The sequence below is a fragment of the Mastomys coucha genome, unplaced genomic scaffold (genome assembly GCF_008632895.1).
Source record: "Mastomys coucha isolate ucsf_1 unplaced genomic scaffold, UCSF_Mcou_1 pScaffold21, whole genome shotgun sequence".
Classification (NCBI taxonomy): Eukaryota; Metazoa; Chordata; class Mammalia; order Rodentia; family Muridae; genus Mastomys; species Mastomys coucha.
In genome coordinates, this window is record NW_022196904.1 from 147,296,988 (window position 1) to 147,318,708 (window position 21,721).

The 21,721-nt window shown below is 41.9% G+C and overlaps 1 pseudogene; it reads right to left on the bottom strand.

The window, feature by feature from the left end:
• Positions 1-6,845: 6,845 nt before the first annotated feature.
• LOC116101426 lies at positions 6,846-7,201 on the bottom strand (annotated as a pseudogene).
• Between the last annotated feature and the right edge of the window lie 14,520 nt (positions 7,202-21,721).

Sequence of the window (21,721 nt, forward strand, 5' to 3'; positions counted from 1 at the left end):
CAGTTTTGAAAGTATATGAGCTATATAGGTCTCCCTGTAGGAAATGTGAAAGAAAGCACAATAGAACGTGGCTCAGGGGTTTTGTTCCTGCTTTTTGTTTTGGTTGGTTTTACTATCAGATGGATTTGTGTTTGTTTCAAAGCAACATATACATGTTGTCAGTAAGTATGTTTGAATGGACCATAAAAATCAGAGAAATGCTGAAATTCAGGAACCAAGGGGAAATGTCCTGAGATAACATTTGCATTGTTGACTTCTATTGACTGTTTTTACAATAAAAATATTTTGCAGCTTAAAAAAAAACAAAAAACAAAAAACAAAAAAAACAAGGTGCCATCTTTCCCTCCAGTTTCTTTCTGAGTTGTTTTTAAATTTGGTGCTTAGAATTTAACCCAACTGGATGTCATGCTTATGATACACATAATCTATAAATCTCATGTTTCTGGAAGTACAACCCTTTCCAAATCATTTTGGACATTTTTTGTTTCATTAAGATGTTGCTTTTCGCCAATGGTGGCCCACGCTTTTGATCCCAGCACTTCGGAGGCAGAGGCAGGCGGATTTCTGAGTTTGAGGCCAGCCTGGTCTAACTACAGAGTGAGTTCCAGGACAGCCAGGGCTACACAGAGAAACCCTGTCTTGAAAAAACAACAAAAAAATTGCTTTTCTAGTTATTTAAGCTCTAATCTGAATTGTCCCTTTAGGTTCCTTTGACTTTCTATATCTATGCAATATGGTTTAAGGTTAAATTAGTCTATTTAGAGAATTGAAGTCAGATCCTTTTCTTCATTGTGTGTGTGTTTTGCTTGTTCTAGTATGGACTCTGAAACCAGTTTTTCAAGTACTGTGATCTCCTGTTACATTGTTAGAATTGCTTACTTGTAGGTTAATTTAGAAAGTTGACATCTTTAGAATTCTGTCTTTCATTTAGAAATAAGTAATAGCTTTCTATCTGCTCAAGGTCTTAGAAAAAAACAAAAAACAAAACAAAACAAAAAACCTCATTCTTCTCAAGGACATCACACTGTTCTTGGTTTATTCCTGGGGGGTGGGGGGGCGCGCGGGGCTATAAAAAAAAAATCAGTGTTGCCACTGGGAATGGAAATCTGTTGAATTATTTTTCTACAGAGAAAATCGAAAGTAAGACTTAAATGAGAGGGGAAAATGAGGGGGGAAGGGAGAGGAGGAGGAGGAGGATGGGGAGCAAAGTAGTGGGAAAGGGGAGCAAGAACTCCAGGCAGGCTTTGATGGCTGACCTCCGGATGAGTAAGGGATGCAGAAGTGGGGAGCAAGTTTGGGCTGAGCCTGGAGTCATGTGCATTTCTTCTCACCAGCGGTGTGATCTTGCTCCAGTTACCCAACTGCAGTTCTTGCTTGTAAAACGTGGAAAATAACTGTGCTGGACCCTAGTATCAACTAAAATGACCTAAGGTGGCCGCCTGATGGGCTGACTCCACAGAAGCGAGTTCTCACGCAGGGTGTCTCCTCTGTCCCTGACGCTGTGGAAATCCCAAAGTCTCCCAGGACAAAACGGAAACTTCATCTTAACGTATTATAAAAGGCATCTTCCAAGACTTCAGAATATGCAGGCAAACATACCAAAGGCTCTTTTAAAACACCGTACGAAAGACACTTAGTGGGAGTTTACTAGGAATCTGAACGACAAGACTTGTAGTCTTGGGGGGAAAAAAAATCACCCATTACACAAGGAAGCATTGTTGAAATTGTTGGATTCTTATTTAGGACTAAATCCCCAGTGAGAAGCACCCTCTATTTCTACCTAACAAGGGCGCCTTGTTCATGAGACAATGCTAGCCCCATAGCTCTGGAAAGCGTCGCATCCCCATGGCGATGGCAAGGACACCCTCCCCCTTTCTTGCGCCCCTCCCCCCAGCACTGCTGAGGCATCCAGTGCTGTGGTACTCCAGAGCTCAAACTCTCCTGGAACATCAGATGTATGGGATGTGGGAATGAAAGAGAGAAAGAGAAACTAAGAACTGACTGAAGTGCCCCAAAGGAGCTCTCTCCTGGAGGCATGCACATTTGTTCCCATCTGTGGGTTTCTTGCACATGAAGAACACTAGCAAACCAGCCCCGGGTTTAACATTTCCTCTCCCCTGCACTGGGAGTGAGCCTCATTTTCATCTTCTAAAAAATGGCATTAATAACTGGGACCTCAGAGAATTGTCACTAGTATTAAATCACTCAAATAAAAAGTGCTCCATCAAATTCTGATTTTTTTTGGAGGGGGGACACACTCTGAGCAAGTCTTTGATGTTTTAGGATTCTACTTTTCAAAGGGAAATTTGATTTCTGCAGTAGCTGAATGGAACATCATATGACTCTTGGCGAGTGAATGACATGTCGTATAAGGTGATTTTTATTTTTTAATTTTTTTTTTTTTTGAGGCAGGGAGTCTCTCTGGATTTTTGCTTCTTAAGACAAGGCGATCCCCGCACACCAGTGAATGGCCCTAAAGCTTTGCTGTAGGAGCAGCACAAATTGGATTCAGGGAGTGTAACAGAACCTCAGCCATCCTGGAATTCCCTTTGTAGATCAGGCTGGCCTCCAGTTTACAGAGCTCCACCTGCCTCTGCTTCCCCAGTGCTGGGATTAAAGGCGTGCATGTGCTGCCATGCCCGGTTCACGAAACAAATCTTAACAAATACAGGAAGACTGTCCTTGTATGGTATGTGACCACAATGGACTATAACCAAAAATCATTAGAAAGATAAACTGCAGAATATTTAAAAACCCTTGAAGGTTGAACAAAACATTAGTGAATGGGCCATTGAAGAGACCAAGAAGGAAAACATTTTAAATTCTCTAAATAAAATGAAAAGAAAAAAAACAAAACAAGAGGCTGGAGAGATGGCTTAGCAGTTAAGAGTACTGACTGCTCTTCCGAAGGTCCTGAGTTCAAATCCCAGCAACCACATGATGGCTCACAACCATCTGTAATGAGATCTGATGCCCTCTTCTGGTGTGCCTGAAGACAAATACAGTGTACTTAGATTAAATAAATAAATAATAAATCTTTAAAAAAAAAAAATGAAAAGAAAAGCACAGCATACCAAAAGCTATAAGATACAATGAAAATAATCCTAGGAGGGACGTTATGAGCTATCAGTACCTACGCTAGACCTATGTTATAACTATAAGTACCTATGTTATAGCTATAAGAAACTATGTTTAAAAAGTGGAATAATCTCAAATAATGATGCATCTTAAGACCTTGAAAAAAAAAAAGACAGAGTCAAATTCAAAATTAGTAGATGAAAAGAAATAATTAAGATAGTTCAGAATTAATAGAGTGGAAATTTAAAAATCCATGCAAAGATTTCAGGAAACAGAGCTGTCTCTTTGAAAAGATAAGGAAGATCAACAAATCTGCCAGAGATGGGGCAGGGGAGAAGGGATTGGAGTCTCAAATTAATGAAGTTAGAAATTATAGCCAGGCAGTGGTGGCACATGCCTTTAATCCCAGCCTTTGGGAGGCAGAGGCAGGTGGATTTCTGAGTTCGAGGCCAGCCTGGTCTACAGAGTGAGTTCTAGGACAGCCAGAGCTATACAGAGAAATCCTGTCTCGAAAAACAAACAAACAAAAAACAAAAAAAGAAAGAAAGAAAGGAAGGAAGGAAGGAAGGAAAGAAGGAAGGAAGAAAGGAAGAAAGAGAGAAATTATAAGGAAACCATTACAAAGGATACCATTGAAATTGAGAAAATCATAATCAGCAGTTGGTTTTGTTCTGTACCCTATTCTTTTGACTATACATACCTGTTTAGTATGAATCAAGCCTTCTGCTATAGAAAGGACACATCCTAAACCACTGGGTTAGTCTCTAAGCTTGCCTTTAGAAAGATGCTATTTTGTGTTTTACTTTAGACTGAGTTCACAGCACACCTTGTGTCTAGACAATACAAACTACTCATAAAGGACCTTCAGTTATCTGAACCTGGCTTAGAAATTCATTGATTGAGGCAAATATGTATAACAAAAATAAAATTATGAAAGTAAGTAATAATACACTTTAAAGACACATAATACACTCGCTAAATTGGAAAATCTAAAAGAAATGGATGATTTCTAGATGCTTATGACCTATCAGAATAAACCAAAGTGAGATAAATAGTGTAAGCCAATGTGCGGCAAGCGTATATGAGTCTTCTTTGGTTTCTTTGAATAGACTTATCATTTGTCAAAAGTTTCATTGAATTTACTCTCATTGGAGAACTTATAAAATTAGTAATTTTTTTCAAATTTATTTTATGTATGTGAGTGCTCTATCTGCACGTATACCTGTGCACCAGAAGAGGGCATCAGACCCCATTATAGATAGTTGTGAACCACCATGTGGTTGCTGGATCTCTGCAGGAGCAGCCTGTGCTCTTAACCACTGACCCATCTCTCCCAGCCCCCTAAAATTAGCAACCTTACAGGAATTATACTGCTTGGCTTTTTTTCACGCTTCTTGTGTTTTTGTATTGGGACTTCTATATTGGTGATCAGGTCTCAGGAATTTTTTTTTTTCTTTGTTTCGATTGCTCTCATTCTCTCAGTAGAAGTGGTTTCAGTGTTCACAAGGGACCAAGTGGCACTGAGTTCACCGTTTTGTATCATTTCTTTGCTAGGTTGGTGACTGGGACATCACACTCAGTTGCAGTATTCCACTGGAGATAGATTTCTGCCTACAAAATCAATCGCATTCTAAGTGTTGGCCCACTACGAGCAAACCTAACAATGTGATAACAAAGTATAAACCTTTAAACTCTAGTCATTTTGGGGAAAGTAAGGGAACACAGACAATATAGTGTCCCCTAAGATATGAGCTACTGTAGGTATATGAGTAGCAAGGGGGAGAAAAGAGAGAAAATGGTAGTTGGTTTCAGGCTGATGGAGAAAAGTATAGAGAGGAAAAGTAGATCAAAGGGGAACAGTAGGGACAAGAAAGAGGTGAGGTGGTTTTGGCTAAAGGTCTCAGGGTGAAAAGAAAGAGGTAAAGGCAGAGATTCAGGTCTTGGGAAGCTGAGCCCCAGAGACTGCAAAGCATGTTAGGTTATGCACGTTTGGAAAGTCTGTTGAAGGGGAGATGAGAAAAATAGAGACAGCATAAAAGGAAACAAGAGATCATGAAGTGAGATCCTAGGACAAAGTAGGACATAGTGGCCTGCAACCGTGGCACTGGGTATAAATAAAGGAAGAATGTGGAGAGAGCGCTGGGTGGGGCTAGAGAATGAGTATCACATTGCCTGATTGATGGCTACAATCTTGCTCCTTCTCTCTGTTCCTTTGGAGGCCCCCTGATGCTTGTCACACCCTTGGGTGGTCCATCATGGATCAAGTCACTGATGTTGGTCCCAGCTCTGGACAGCCTCTGGGTGGGGGAACTCCTTTGGAGTTCAGATTGAAAGTATTGCTCTTGACTCTGAGTGGTCCTTTTTGAGGTTTAGGTCAGGTCGGTCACAGGGCTGGCACCATAGTGGTAGTCCTTCATAGGTCAGGCCAGAGGTGCTGGTCTGGGTAGTCCATCAGAAGTTCCACCACAAATGCTGGCCCCTCTCCTGAAAATTCCTTACCAACATCGGGCATGCTGCTTGGAATCCATGTCTAAGTTCTCCTGTAGCTATCCACTGCAGGGCTCCAGTGCAAACCCTCTTCCCTGCAGTAGAAGGGAATTCTGTTGGCTGTGTTTTGGTATGCAGTCCTAGGACATTTGCTCTGGAGCTCCTGAGAGTGCAGTTCAAACTGTGGGCTGTCAAACTGTGACTCAGCAGTTTAAATTAGTGAGATGGTGTCTTCCCATTGCTCAGGTTGAGTGCTGTGACTTCTGTCTTTTCCTTTTGAGTGCAACACCTCAAACTGACTGCCAACTCTTCCTCCTTGGATGCTGAAAACACTCTCTCTGAGAGAATAAGAGTGATAACAACAAAACAAAATAATTTTTATTATTTTCCCTGGTTAAAGGTCATTGGTAAGAGTACCATGCATATTGTCTGTGGTCCTTTGTCTTGAGTGTGGCTCCAGTGACGGTCTCTTGGGAAGAGGCAGTGTCCCAGAATGAACCAATCTCTCTGACAGATTTTGGTTTTATTCTTGTTTTGATTTTTAACGTTTCCTATTTTACTTCATTATTAGACTTGAGATTTTTGGCTGTCCCCACATCTTCTGGTAGCTATTATCCAGTTTTACTCAATTTATTCCCTGGAGACTGAAGCAGACCAGACCAGTCTGTTTTCATAGATCTCTCTTCTTTGCTTTTTGTTTTGTTTTAAAAAACTGGCTGCCTTACCTACTTTTCTATTTCTGTGATAAAACACCATGACCAAGTCACCTTTACAAGAAACATTTAATTTGAGGCTCATGGTTCTAGAGGGTTAGAGTCTATTATCATTATGCTGAGAAGCATGACGGCAGGCAGACAGGCATGGTGCTGGAGCAGTAGCTGAGAACACATGTGTTGATCCACATGCAGGAGTCAGGGAGATAACTGAGAATGGTGTGGGCTTTTGAAACCTCAAAGCTAGCCCCCAGAGATACAACTCCTCCAGTAAGGCCATGCCTCTTAATTCTTCCCAAACAGTTCTAACAATGGGGAAAAAGCACTCAAATATATGAGCCTATGGGGGATGCTCTCATTCAAACTACCACCCTAGCTTAACTTTTGTTCCTGTCTTTCTCTCTCTCTCTCTCTTTCTTTCTTTCTTTCTTCTTTTCTTTCTTTTCTTCCTTTCTTTCTTCTTCCTTTCTTTCTCTCTTTCTTCTCCCTCTTCTCTTTTTTCTTTTTCCTTTCTTTTCTTCCTTCCTTTCTTTTTTTTTCTTTTTTTTTGAGGCAAGTTCTGCAACTTTATTTGACATTCAGCCAGTCCTCATCCACATTGAACCTCTGTAGATTTTTGAATGTGGTAACAGGCATGTAAGTTACCAATGCGTAGAGTTTGTTTGGTGAATCCTCATCCTCATCATGTTTTCTGGACAAACGTACTCAGAACATTCCTTATCCCCTTGGCTCAAAAGGTTTTATTGAGCCTGGTGTCAATGTGAACATCTAGAGTCCCCATCTCCTTCATGGCAAATTTCCGGGTTTCTTTGAGTGCCCATTCCATGGATGCACTTGTGAATATTGATGGTGTATTCTCAGGTTACCACCTCATTGCTGGCAGAACGGCCTCTCTTCTTGCCACCCTTCTTTGCGGGAGCCATTCTGCTGAGCCCAGGTTGGAAAGGATGGGTATCAGAAGCCATCATAGGAGAGGCTTTTAGCCAGCAGTGATCATCCTGAGATGGGTCTGCCTTGGACTAAAATCCATGATGGATTTGCTCCAATAGGCAAGGCCCAGGGGAAATTCATTGTAGGAAAGATACCTGCTATTAATATGCTTTTTCTGTTATTATTAAATATATAACTATCATTAGGTATTAACCCACCCTTTTGAGCAGATTTCTGTTTTGAGCAGAGCAGAGATCTTTTGAGCAGAAGATGTACTATCTTATAGTGATGCTATATAAACAAATAGATAATAATTCTATAGAATTCCTCAAATAAATTCAGGAAGAAGGTATTTTAGAGATGGTCTTAGTAGCTAGAAAAGTGTAATTAAGTTAAAATCAAGCATAGAATGTGTCCACTCCTCCGAATCACTGCATAATATGAAACACAATGAGCTTTCATAATCACATTAAAAAGAGAAATAGACGGGACATATTTGTGTTCAAGAAAAAACATTTAGATCCAATGATAAAGTTACAGGTATGCACTATGATAAGGCAAGGCCATGAAAAAAAACCTGTGGGTTTGAACTTTTGATGAGTATATTATAATGAAACACTGCTTTGAACTTAATATCTACATCCCTCTGTAACTCCCATTCTATGTAACATTTTATCTCTGAGGTAATTTTCTAAAGAACTTTTTTGTTTAAGAAAGTATAAAAGACCAGAGAAACGAATTAAAGTGGTTGGTTGAATGGTTTGGCCTGGGCAGCTTTGCCTCATCCATCCATCCATTCACCCACCCAAATGTATATGCCTGTTTGTCTATATGTTTGTGTGTAGGTATATGTGTCTGTATGTAAGTATGCATGAATACTTGCAGAGTTGATTGTGACAGATGGGGGACTGTTTATAGACAATAGTTTTGACTAGACTAGGTGGTGGCTAGAAGTTCAAGAAGTGATTGGATTCTGCACAGGATTCAAATAACTATCACGGAGATTTTCAGAATAATACACCATTAGGCATTATGAGAGACAGAACTGAGTATAGGATTTTAGACAAACCAACAAGATCATAGGAGTTGATAGTGAAGTGAGAAGGATTTTCAGGGGAAGGGGAGAATTCAGAGATTTGTTGCAGAACATTTTGAATTGTGATTATTTTAAAGATACAGAAATACAAGTAAGTGAGTCTGTTTTAGAGCAGCCTGGATCACAAGGGTGAGCTCGGGTCTAAAAGAAAAAAAGCATGGCTCATTAGTGCACACTCAGTGCTATGAAGACGGGTCAAGGGGATTCCTGGTGAGAGTGGAGATCAAATGATGCTCCCCTAGCTGTAGGTTAGGAGCCTGTGGTGAGTCTGAGAAGTGGTGGCCCGGAAGGTGAGAACACAGCCTGGCAAGTGTGGAGTCCTGAGGGTCCAGGGAAGCAAGCGCTTCCTCAGTTCAGGTTCACCTTGTGTTCACAATTACAAAGTACCCTGCAGTCTCCGCCGCTAGCTAGCAGCATGGCATCGAGCAAATTCTGAAGTGACCCCCTCCCATCGATAACCAATTCTGCCTTGGGTACAATGGCAACTGCGGTTGGGTATCTTGTGCCTCTGTGCTGCCTTTATTTTTATGATCGAAACTCATCCTCTGCACAAGTTAATCATGGACACAGGCAGAAGTCTTCTCTTCACCCTCAGACAATCTGTCTACTTAACTGTTTTTCTCAAAGCAACCAGTCCATTTTTGCAAGATTTAGCTATAAATCTGAGGAACTGTGTGTGTGGTCAGACTGCTGGGAACTTGTGTGGGCGAGCTTGATAGATTTTTCAGAGGGCAGGGCTTTTCCTGTCCTGTCCTTTCATTTTCTGGCAGTGCTTCTTGGGAGTCTCATTTTTTTTAGAAGTAAAAACAAATTACGGAAAAGAAATGCTTCATTCATTAAGTTCTGAGCAATCTCTTGCGTTTGTTTTTATTTGCAGAGCTGGATGGTGGGCAATAGCCATGGTCCGGCACCAGAGGACCTGGATCAGGCTGGCATTGGCCAGGGCAGGATGTGGGATTAGCATTGTAAGCAAGCACACAGCAATCGGGTTGTCTTGGAATCCCAAGGCTCCAGGAAGCAACACACCTTCGAGTTAAGAGACAAAATCTGCATTAGCAACTCAGGTTAATTTAGTCAAGAAGACTTAAGAAACACAAGGTCTGGGGCCCACCTTTTGAATCCTGATGCCACCCAGTGCAAGCACAACAGCTTTTTTTTCTCCAAACTCAGCTCTATTGTCCTCAGGGCAATCAGCAGGCTTGCTTCCCTGTGGCGACTCAGGACACTGGCAGTGCCGCTGTTTGTTGCATCTCTTATGAAGATCTATCTGAAGATGAGACAGTCTTGCTCAGAAGAACCTTACGGAAAACCCACCGCATGCAACTTTACATAGCTGTGTGTGTGTGTGTGTGTGTGTATGAATTACAATTTGGGGGGACTCACATTTAAATGGGAATCCTACATGAAAATGCCACATATGACGTTTTGCTTGGAGGGAGAATTCTGTAAGTCACTCAGCATTACTGCCCTAGGTAGATCAGGTAAGGAGAGCAGCCATGTACTGAATGGCTATGGAAGACCCAGCCTCAGCTACAGTCCAGGAGAGGCGTGTGAGAACAGACAGCCCCGATGTCTGTATGTCATTCCTCTTGGGAACTGGAGGAGCTGTACTGCTCTCTGCAGAAGCTGCCAAGGCCAGGTTTCATAGGACTGCAGTGCTGTAAGAGCAAATACGCTTATTATTCTGATTTACCTTTTTGAATGAATTACGGAAGCACTCAGAGGCAAGGATGTGGCCATGAATTACATTCAACAAACATTTTTAAAATCTATCACTCAGTGATCTATGCACTGGGCATGTTAGTAAAACAAAAGGGACAGAAATATCTGCCTATTTGGGGTGAAGAACTAATGGAACAAAAACTAATGCCCAGGAAAGTAACCATTAGATTAGACAATATGTTGGAAAGCCGCTAACATGTTACAGACAGAGCACAGTGTGGTAAGGGGCTTGGAAGGCTGGGGCAAGTTGCAAATTTAAACAGAAATGATGGAGTAGAACTCTGTGGACAAGATGATGCTGGAATAGGTGTTTGCAGGAACTGGGAGTTAGATGAGTGGGTGGGAGGGGTGCTCTACCCAGCATGTATTAGGAAGAGCACTGGTGTGGCTGGAGTGGGATGGATGAAGAAGAATGAGAAAGGAGCCAGAAGCATCAGGAACCTTGCCTGGACAGGGCCTTGCTGGCCATATTAAGGACTTCAACATTTATCAGATTGAAACTGGAGGCTTGGTAGGACATTAGGTAGAGAAATTACGATACGAGCTGGGAAGCATTCTGTGAAAGCCATTCTGGATTCTGAGATTTGTCTCTTGGAAGCAAGTTTGATAAGAAAAAAACAAGGAGGAGGCTGTAGCAAGACGCCAGGCCAGGAGAGGACTATGGGATGGAGCAGGTCTGTGAATGAGATGGATCAGTGAGAACATCACACAGTTATTCAACTGCAGTGAGAGAGAATTTCCATCATCTGAGATGAGAGAAATCTCAAGTGGAAGAGGTTTAAGAAAGAAAAGGAAAACTTTATTTTCAGACACAGTTGTGGCGTCTCTGAGGCGTCCCAGCAGACATGTCCAGAAGGCAAGTGCCTGTGTGTCTCCAGAGGCACGCTGGTCACATGATAGAAATGTGGGGTCTGTTGACATATGGATAAAAGAATTCATTAAGAAGCTGAGCGCACAAGGAAAAGAAACTCAAGGACTGATCCCTGGGGGAAGAGAAGCAGATCTGGGAGATGGGTACTGAGACAAAGACGGAAGAGGAAGAGCCAGAGGGACCCGAGGCAAACGAAAAAGGGTGTGGGTGTCCTGGACGGCCAGGAAAAAGAATGTTGAAAGGAGATGATCAAATGCCAGAATTGCAGAAGAGTAACACTTTCGTGATGGTCTGAATGACAATATTTGTGTGAATTCCTAATCACAATGTTTGGTGCTAGTAAGGGCTCAAAATCACACTTGGTATTTTACACCTAAGGTCTCTGGGGAAAAAAAAAAGAAAAGAAAAAAAGAGAAAAGAAAACTTCACTCTAAAGTTGCCCAGTTCCTATGATAACCTCCAGAGGGCGCGCGAGGACTTTCTTCGCTGTTAGATGTAAGGTAAAATGGATTCCCAATGCAAACAGTCCTTCATCTGAAAGGCTCCTAAGTTCAACCAGTTAAAATGCTGATCCGGCCCAAGGAGGTGGCTCAGTGGGGGGAAACACTGATTTGGCATCCTTTTTGACCCGTAATCTTAGTACATCTGTGTTGAGACGGGGAGGAACATGACTGGAACCTTAGGGCTGCTCCTGGAGCAGGCAGTGGGGCATAGTGGTGTTAGGTCTCAAAGAAGCCCAGGACAAGTGTCACTCACTACCTGTGGTTCCTTCCAGCACTTCTCACGCAGTCTGCTACACTAAACCTCTGGGGGAGGGGGAGGAGCACATTTCTGCTTCCCTTCCCCGGTCTGGTCCCTATATAACTCAGCCATTTTGGATACTCTGGTCTCTTGGCCTGGGTACCTCTCATACATGCCTCTCTTGCTCTTGCTCCCTCTCTCCTTCATGTTCTGGTTTAGTCTGTCAGCCATGTTCGGCCTGGACTCTTCCCTCTGCCCGCTTTACCCACCGGGGTAATATAAGACCACTACTACAACTTTAAAGCCATATTTGTAGCAAGCTTTAATTAAATACCGGCCTGGAAGATGTATGTCAGGGTCCATTTCTGGGTTCCCAGAAAATGGCCACAAGTCACACCTTGCAGAAGCTTAAACCCAACTAGGCCATTGTGTTTCCCATCATATCCAATCAGGAGCAGGAGTACATCCTGACATATTTCCTGTCCACATACCTTCTGCCCACTCGTGATCAAACACGTCTAGTGGAATATCTCAAACAAACGTAAGACCAACAGGAACTTACTCCTGTCTTAACTGCAAACAGAACCTTAACCAGCAAGGTATGTTCTTCCTGTTTTGGTCTCCCAGTAACAGGCAGGGTGTGCAACTCTTGTTCCTGTTTTTGGTTTCACACTCCTCCTTTCTTATTTCATTTAGGTGGAAGGCTAGAATCAACACCTGAAAGTTGTCAAATGCAAACATGCTTACAAAATGCACATAAAACAAATAAAGAAAAATATAAAAAATATCTTTAAACATGAATTCGCAGGCGGCCCAATTGTTACAGTCTAGGATCTTAATTTTTTTTTTCTCCATCAGTTAAAGAATTAAAAGTCAGGAAAAAATCTCTAGCGTGACAAGTAGCAGTGGAGAAATCTCGAACACTCTTTGTGCTGGCTGATTTCACATCAGCTTGACACAAGCTGGCATTCTCTGAAAGGAGGGAATCGTAATTGAGAAAACGCCTCCATCAGATCCAGCTGGAGGGCATTTTATTAATCAGTGATCTATGGGGGAGGGCCCATATCCAATCACAGGCAAGTGTACATCCTGACATATTTCCTGTCCACAGACCTTCTGCCCACATGTGATCAACACAAGTCCAGTGGAATTGTGTGTGGGGTGTGTGTGTGTGTGTGTGTGTGGGTGCTATCCCTAGGTTGGTGGTCCTGGGATCTATAAGAAAGCAGGCTGAGCAAACCATGGGGAGCAAGCCAATAGGTGGCTGTTGGTGGCCAGTGTCAATGTTAAAAAAAGGGTTACCTGGGAAATGGAGTTAGAAGGAAAGGCAACGATAAGAGAGAGTTTGGGAGAAAATAGGGTGGCCCAAATTATACCTGTCCACGTGGAAGGTTTCATAAAAATTAGACGGGAGTTGTGATTGCTCAGCCATCTTGAATCTAATGATCTCTTTGTTACAAGCCAACAGGTAGAATAGGTGAGGCAAAACCCCTCCCACAAGTTTGTCAGCATGCCGGCCCAATCAGTGGCTTCTTTTGGTCTCTGTAGAGGTGGGACTTCTGATGTAACTGGAACCAGGAATGAGGCGTGGCAAATAGCAGGAGGTGGGCAGAGAGGTGTGGTTATGAGAGGCAGGCAGGGTCTGAAGAAATCAGCCCTTGAGCCAGGAGGGTTACAGGTGGCACCCCTCTATGGCCTCTGCATGAGCTTCTACTTCCAGGTTTCCCCCGTTTGAGTTCCTGTCCTGATTTCCTTTAATGATGAGCTACAATGTGGAAGTGTAAGTCGAATAAACGCTTTCTTCCCCACCTTGCTACTTTAATCACAGCAATAGGAATTCTAAGTCACTGTGTGTTTGTTTGAAGTTTCTGAAGGGTCTTCCTCCCCTATTGCAGGGGTGGTGAAAGACCTGTCCTAACCTGGCCTTAAACTTGTTGAAACACCACATCTGTGGAGGTCCTATTGGCAGGAGAAAAAAAGCCCATAAAACCTTTCTTTGTTTTAAGCTTCTAGACCTTTGTCTCAGGTCATGAGGGAGAGAAATTAGCCAGCCACCTTGGAAATTCATCATCTTTAATATCTATCCAAGGCCCCGCTGCCTATCTGTCTGCCTATTATGGAGTCTGTCTAACTCCTGGACTCTCAAGCCACCAGAGATTCTGACTACACAAGTCAGAGGGGGACTTCGGGACTGGGAGACTTGCTTTTTTTCCACCTGGAGGAATTCTAATGCACATGCTGCCAAATTGCTGGAGTATGAGAGAAAAAAATTTTTAAAAAAAGAACTAACCTATAACAGATATTCTATTCCTGTTATCTTCTTGGGACTTCAGAATAACTTGTACTTATCTCTTCTTTCCCACATGGGAGATGAGTAAGTCAACCCTTGAGCTTACTAGGAACAGGGAGGTCTCACTAGGACACACAGGTGGACTGGGCTTCGGCTATTTTTCATCTGTCTATATCAGAGGGCAGAGTGGTGGCTGTCATTCCCCAGCTAGCCTCCAAACCTGTTGTGTCTAGCCTAAATGGAGTTGGCCTGCCCAGTGTCTTAATAACATTTGAGTTTTGTTCAACATTTAAAACTGAGGTTTCACAATCAGACCTTGGTTTCCTTTGTTTGCGGAATGATAAGGGATGACATATATGGCCCCTCATCCTACATCGCAAAACAACTTCTTTAGATGGCCATGACTGTAATTTGCCAAGACTTCCATCTGTCTTTATTGTTATCAAATCAAAACAGTTTTATTTGTCCATTTATCATAATCATATGTTTGTGGTTTCCTTAATGGCAAAGAAAATGAAATATTTATTTGCAAAGTAAGGTCATAATAAGAGGGTCTAATGTTTCAATGTTTTTGTTTTTCTTATCTCATAGCAGAATCCTTCTGTCCTTGGCATTACCTGTCTGGGCTTCTCCAGTTTACTGTTCCTGATCTATTTCTTAATCCAGAGTGGGGGAAGGTTGGCTCCCAGGGACAAAATAACACAGGGTAGAAGGTTCAGATCCAATGAGACAAGTGTGTTGGTAAAGGATTTTTTTGTTTGTTTGTTTTTGGAGGGGCCTAGTGAGTGGGGTTAACCAGCTTGAAGGCCCTGTGGAGAGAGTAGTCTGCCTCCCTTCGTGCAGCCCTCAGGAGCACGATGACTCACAGGCATGTAGATGGAGCTTAGCTTTCTGCCTTCTTTCTTAGTTTGTTCCCCTCCCCTTCTTCTTCCTCCTGTTTCCTTAGGCTCACACAGGAACCTCACTCAATAGGCGATAACATTTGCATTCCTGGTGGGCACCATTCCTTCCTGGAATCTGCCACTGGATCTTAGGGGCTCTAGATACTTGATTATGTCTGACATCAGCACCCAGACATCTCCACCACCCCACCCCACCCCACGCTACCCCTGCCAGCCCCGTTTCTTAGTCAACATTAATGGAGGAAAAGCAGGTTGAAAATGCAAAACAATGACATTTGCTGTTGTGCTGGCCCCTACTTATGAGGGGACCACATAATGTTTAGTGAATTCAAAACCAAAATAGTTACACGGGAAGAGGAACAGGTCAGGTGCCCTAGCCCCCACCATTTCCACATTGGCTGCCTGAACTTACCTGCAGATCAACATTCTCTGCTGAAGGTTTCTCCAGAGCTGCTGTGTCCTTGTGAATCTTATCTGGCAGCATCTGAGATCCCTGGATGTCATTGAGTTCTCAGTTACTTTTAAGCTACTCTGACAGATGCAGCATGATCTCTCTACATTCTAACGTCTTCCTGAGGATTAAGGACCTTGAACATCTTTCATTTGTTGGCTATCTGTGTATCTCTTTGCTCAGTTTAAAAGATTAGGTTGTTCAGAACAGAGAAAAATAAATAAATTAGGGTGGTAATTTTCTGACTCACTTGTGATAGCTGTTCACACATCTGGTTGCAAATTCATCGTAGACTCAATAATTTAAAAATGCATTATCCCAGTTCATAGCTTGCTTCTCTTGCTTGTAGTAGTGTATTTCGCAGAGAGAATGTTCTTCCTTTTGATGTTGCCCAACATACCAATTTTTGGTCTGTAAGTGAATTCTTTTGTTTTATATGTAAATTTGCCTAATATGTGACCACAAGCTGGAATCAACATTTAAATGTTTATTTATGATTCACTCGGGTTGTCTTTGCATATGGAATGATAACTGACTAGAGATCGACTTATTTATAATAGGGCGTTTCTTCTGGTGAGTCTTTGTGGGTTTTGTTGGTTTTGGGGTAAAGTTCTCATTCTGTAGCCCAGTCTGGCCTGACATTTGTTGTCTGGAGCCTGGTCTTGAACTTGTGATAACGAGTCACTGCCTCTGCTCCCTGATAGCAGGAAGTCACCACCATCCCTGGCCTTTGTGTAGGTTTTGCTACATTGTTAGTTCCAATACCAAGACTGGGATTATGCACATTCTCATGATCTAGTTTCCATGTATTTGAAAATAAACGTGTTAATACAAACACGCAGACACACACACACACAAACACACACTGTTTATTTTCACATGTACTGAGTTCTGATAGCTAAACATCTTGGTATATTGTAGATCTAGTTTTCATATTTTAAAACCCATATTCTCTCTGTATTATATGAATTCACCATATTTATTCATTTATTGTTTATTGGTGGACATTATGATAGAATCCATCTTATGAATACAAGCATTATTACAATAACTGCCATTGTACACAATCCCTATGTCTTGTAAGATACATCTAGGGTAAAAACGGAAGTTCAGTTCCTAGGTACTAGGATGGGCCACCTTACTAAAAGGACTGAGTCAACTTCGAATCCGATAGTACAGAGTTTTACACTCCACCTCTTCACCAGAACACAAGACTATGAAATTACTGTCAATATGATAGGAATGAAGTAATCATATCTCTTCAAAAACTTAGACGACTTGATTGCTCACCAGGTCAAACATCGGTTATTTCTGAATTGGCCTTTCCTATAAGTCTCCTCTCCACTAAGTTGTTTATTTTGATGAAGAAATCTGTCATATTTTATGTATAGAACTTTGTCTATACTTCTGTCTTCATTGGGGTTTTATTGCTGTGAAGAGACACCATGACCAAGGCAACTCTTAAAGAAAAAAAAATTGGGGCCGGCTTACAGCTTATAAAAGAAAACATTTAATTGGGGCTGGCTCACAGTTTCGGAGATTCGGTCCATTCATCATGACAGGAAGCATGGCAACCTGCAGGCAGACATGGTGTTGGAGGAGCCAAGACTCCTACATCTTGATCTGAAGGCAGGCAGGAGACAGGATTCCATACACTGGGCAAGAGACAGGATTCCATACAGAGACGCAGCAGAGGAGTCCTCAAAGCCCACCTACACAGTGAAAAACTCCCTCTAACAAAGCTGCACCCGCTCCAACAAGGCCACACCTCCTAATGGTGCCAACCCCTGTGGTCAAGCATTGAAATACATGAACCTGTGGGGGCCAAACCTATTTAAACCATCACATTCTACTCCCTGCCCCCCCCCATACACTTGTAGCCATAATATAATGCAAAATGCATTTAGTCCAACTTCAAGAGTCCCCATAATTTATCACAGTCCCATCAATGTTTAAAAGTTCAAAGTCTCTTCTGAGATTCATGCAATCTCTTTACTGTAATCCCCTATAAAATCAAAATAAAAAAGCAGATCACATACTTTTCAACATCACAGGATATATATTATCCTGTTTCAAAATGTCATAGTAAGGAAATACTGGATCAAAGCAAGATGAAAAACCATATGGGTAAACTCCAAACTCTGCATCTCCATGTCTGATGTCCAACTGCTTTCAGCTTTGTTGACTGCGACAGATTTTTCTTCCTCTTGGGCTGTTTCCATTCCCTGTTAGCAGCTTCCCTGGGCAGCTATTTCATGGCTCTAGCATCTCTGACATCTTGGGATCTCCAAGGCAACTTCAACTTCAAAGTTTCTTTTTCCAGTGTCTGGGATCCACACATGCTCTTCTGGGTTCCTTCAAAAGTCTTGGGTCACTACTCCAGCTCTGCCCTCTGTAGTACTCCAGGCTCTGGTTGACTCCACTCCATGGCTACTGCTCTTCTTGGGAGTCATCCCACGGAACTGGCATCTGCAATACACTGGGGTCTTCTGGGGCAACTAGGCTGCACGTTCACCAATAGCCTCCCATAGGCTCTCTTCCTGGTGCCAAACTTCAATTTCTTTGCCTGACCTCTTCAGTCTTGGACCATTAGTTGCAACTGAGAATGCACCTTCACCAGTGGCTTTCCCTGGCTTCTTACAATGCCAAACCTCACGGACTCTCCAAGACCCCTTCATATTTTCAAAACCAGTACCATCTGGGTAATTCTTACACATTACCAAGTTCGACTGCCAGCACAATATGTAACCTTGGCTATCTCTGGAACATAGCTTCTTTGTGCTCTCAGGAAACACTTCCTTGAAGATTTCACTTTAGTGATGCTGGTCTCTTCTTAATCAACACTAATTTCTTAGCTCCAGCTAACCAGCGTCAATTGTCCCAGTAACCCCTTCTATCCGTGATACTAAAAGCCAGAGCCACAGGGCTGAAGCTGCTGAGTTCTGCGGTTTGCTGGGTCTGGAACATGCTCTCCCTTGTTCTATCATATCATTCTATTATAACCATCTTTCTGTTTTCCAACTCCTATTGCCTAAGCTTGACTGACCTGGAACTTGCTCTGTAGATTGATGTTGAACTCAGAGATTTATATGCCTCTGTCTCCTGAGATTAAAGGAGTGAACCACCATTCCTAGACCTAAGCTTTTTTAAAAAAATTCTTTTCGTAAAATCTTTATATGTTTTGAATTGTAGTTCATTCCAGATAGAGTCAAGATGACAACTGAGAATAGCCATCAGAATCCATCCCTTTTCAATTTGACACGCAATCATATTTCCTTATGTGCAAATGAAAACAATAAACAGGTCATGATAATGTCTAACATGATATAACGATCTTCCACATTCCTATACTATAATTCCTACTACTACTACTTTAAGTGTCTTATTAAGCTCCACTTAAAGCATTCCACTGCTTTACTAATCCAAAGTCCCAAATCCATATTCCTCCAAACAAAATCATGGTCAGGCCTACCACAGTAATACCTGACTGCTGATACCAACTTCTGTCTTAGTTGAGGTTTTATTAATGTGAAGAGACACCATGACCAAGACAACTCTTACAAAAGAAAACAGCTGGAGCTGGCTTACAGTTGCAGAGGTTCAGTCCAATATCACCATGGCAGGAATTATGGTACCCTATAGACAGACATGGTGCTAGGGAAGCCAAGAGTTCTGCATCTTAATCTGAAGGCAGCCAGGAGACAGGATTCCACACACTGCTAGGCAGAGCCTGAGCATAAAAGTCCTCAAAGCCTACCTACACAGTGAGAACTTCCAACAAGCCACACCCACTCCATAAGGCCACGCCTCCTAATAGTGCCACTCCCTATGGTCAAACATTGAAGCACATGACTATATAGGGGCTGAACCTATTTAAACCACTGCTCCATCTTCCTTACAATGATCTCTTAAGGACATTTCCCCACATTTTCTTATATATTTTCCCACGTGTAATTTTTCAGTTGAGTATTTTTCCCAAGGTCTGTGATGCAACATTTTATACAGTGAAATTCATAAATCATAAATACACAGTTTACTCAGTGCTGACAAATGTGCACATGCAATCTCTGCCTTAATCAAAATTCATAACATCCCTCCCCAGGCAGTCTCTTGTGCCCCTAGACAGTCAACCTGATTCCCTGAAGCCAGCATTGATCTGAAATGCTTTTTTCCTGTTGCGGTTTATTTATATTTGCCAACTTTAGAATTAACATTAACAGAATTAGCAGAATCATACGGCATGTGCACTCTTGTGTCTGATTTGGCTTATGTCATTTGACATGACAGTTTTGAGAGTTATTTACATCGTTGTGTGGATGGTTCATCTATTCCCTTCGTTATCAGTCAGAAGCTCTGGAGGGTTCACAGTACACAGTCCGGAGCTTATATGAATTAATTTACTAAGGACATTCCTGTTTTGTTTTGTTTTGATTTGATCTGATTTGTTTTAGTTTTATGTACATTAATGTTTTTCTGTATGTATGTCTGTGCACCACATGTGTGCAACCATTGGAGACCAGGATATGTCTTATCCCCCCAAGACTGGAGTTACAGATGGTTGTGAGCCACCATGTGGGTGCTGGAAATGAAACCCAGGTCCTCTGGAAGAGCAGCCAGTGACCTTAACCACTGAGCCATCTCTCCAGCCTGTTTTCCTTTTGAGACAGAGGAGACAAAAATCTCCCTATGCAGTCCAGGCTAGTCTCAAATTTGCAGGCTTGGTGGCTGCAAGTGCAGAGAGGCCTTCTATAGATTAGGCTGCAACTCTGTAGGCTAAGCCCTCTAGGTACCTCATTAGTGTGGCTAATTCTGTTTTGAGCCTACATGACCACAGGACATTTTGTTTTGTTTTGTTTTGTTTTTTTTTTTTTTTTTTTTTTTTTTTTTTTTTTTTTTTTTTTTTTTTTTTTTTTTGGTTTTTCGAGACAGGGTTTCTCTATGTAGCCCTAGCTGTCCTGGAACTCACTCTGTAGACCAGGCTGGCCTCGAACTCAGAAATCCTCCTGCCTCTGCCTCCCAAGTGCTGGGATTAAAGGCGTGCGCCACCACTGCCCGGCTTTGTTTTGTTTTTTTAATGTGAGAAGCATGGCACATGTTCCAATTCGGGACTTGGAATGGAGTGGGAAGTCACCTAAGCCTCAGGTGTGTGCCCACCTGCAGTCTCCATGTCTTCACCTGCTCTACCTTACCAAACTTTCTGACATGGTTTTATGCCCCACACTTGTATATTAGGCTGACCTTGAACTCACTATGCTTTTCTGACAGTTTAAACAGGAAATGGTGAAAGCTTGTGTCAGCCGGTTTCCTGATCTCCTCACCCAGCCCATTCACAGTTAACTTGAAACGTGATAATGCCTTTAGCTTATCAGCATTTTAGTACAAACTGCATTTTCATAAAACTTATTTCTGTAGAAAGATACAAAGCAGCCATGGGATTGTAGTCTTTGAGTAAAACATGGCCTGACAAACAGGCCTGAGTCCAACATGCACCTTTTATAATTAGAAAAAATGATGGGCAGAAGTACAAAAGACTAGTGTGAGGTCCTTCATGCTCTTCAAAGAGCCTGAAGCTCTTTCAAAAAAAAAAAATAGTCTAACTTCTAAGAGACCAGACACAGAAAGATCACTGGTTCAGGGAGAGAGCTGGCCTCCAGGGAATATATAAAAGACAGAGAGGAGCTAACATGACACACACACATACACAGGCCTCAGCACACATGTGAGCACACATATACACACAAGCCTCAACACACATGTGAGCACATACATACACACAAACCTCACTATACACATGTGCACACACATGCACACACACACAGAGGCATATGTGAGCACACACACACATAAATACCTAAATAAAATCTTTTTAAAAGTCTTCTTTCGTCAATAACAAGTAAAAATGAAGTTTTAAGTGTGGCTGGTATCAGGGGTAGAGTACTTACTGGGCATGTGCAAAGTTCTGGGTGTGGTTCCAGGTACCACAATAAAGAAAAAAAAATGTCTATGATATTGATGGCAAATCCTATACTACTTTAAATGGCAGTTTGTCCCCAAATGACACAGGGCATTCTCAATCAGATCTACATAGTCAGAAGAAAGAAAATACAAAATCTAAGACCTTATACATAAAATAAGTTAAAGTTGGCGATCTTTCACCCAAGGTTAGTTTACAGAAAAGAACAAAGAAGAAAGAAGAGTTCCTCCAGTTAGGTCATTCTAAAATTGTCTTTTGGGTAATTCTTTGATTGGCTTATAATATTACAATGTAATGCTTCAATACATTAGAAAAGGATCAAATCAAAGTAATTATCATAAATTATGACAGTTATTTTAAATTTGACATTTCAGGAACATACCTGAAATTAGGAATACCTACATTTTACTGACTGATTTATAAAGACAGTCTATATTTTATTTTAGCATCTAAGATTTATTTATTT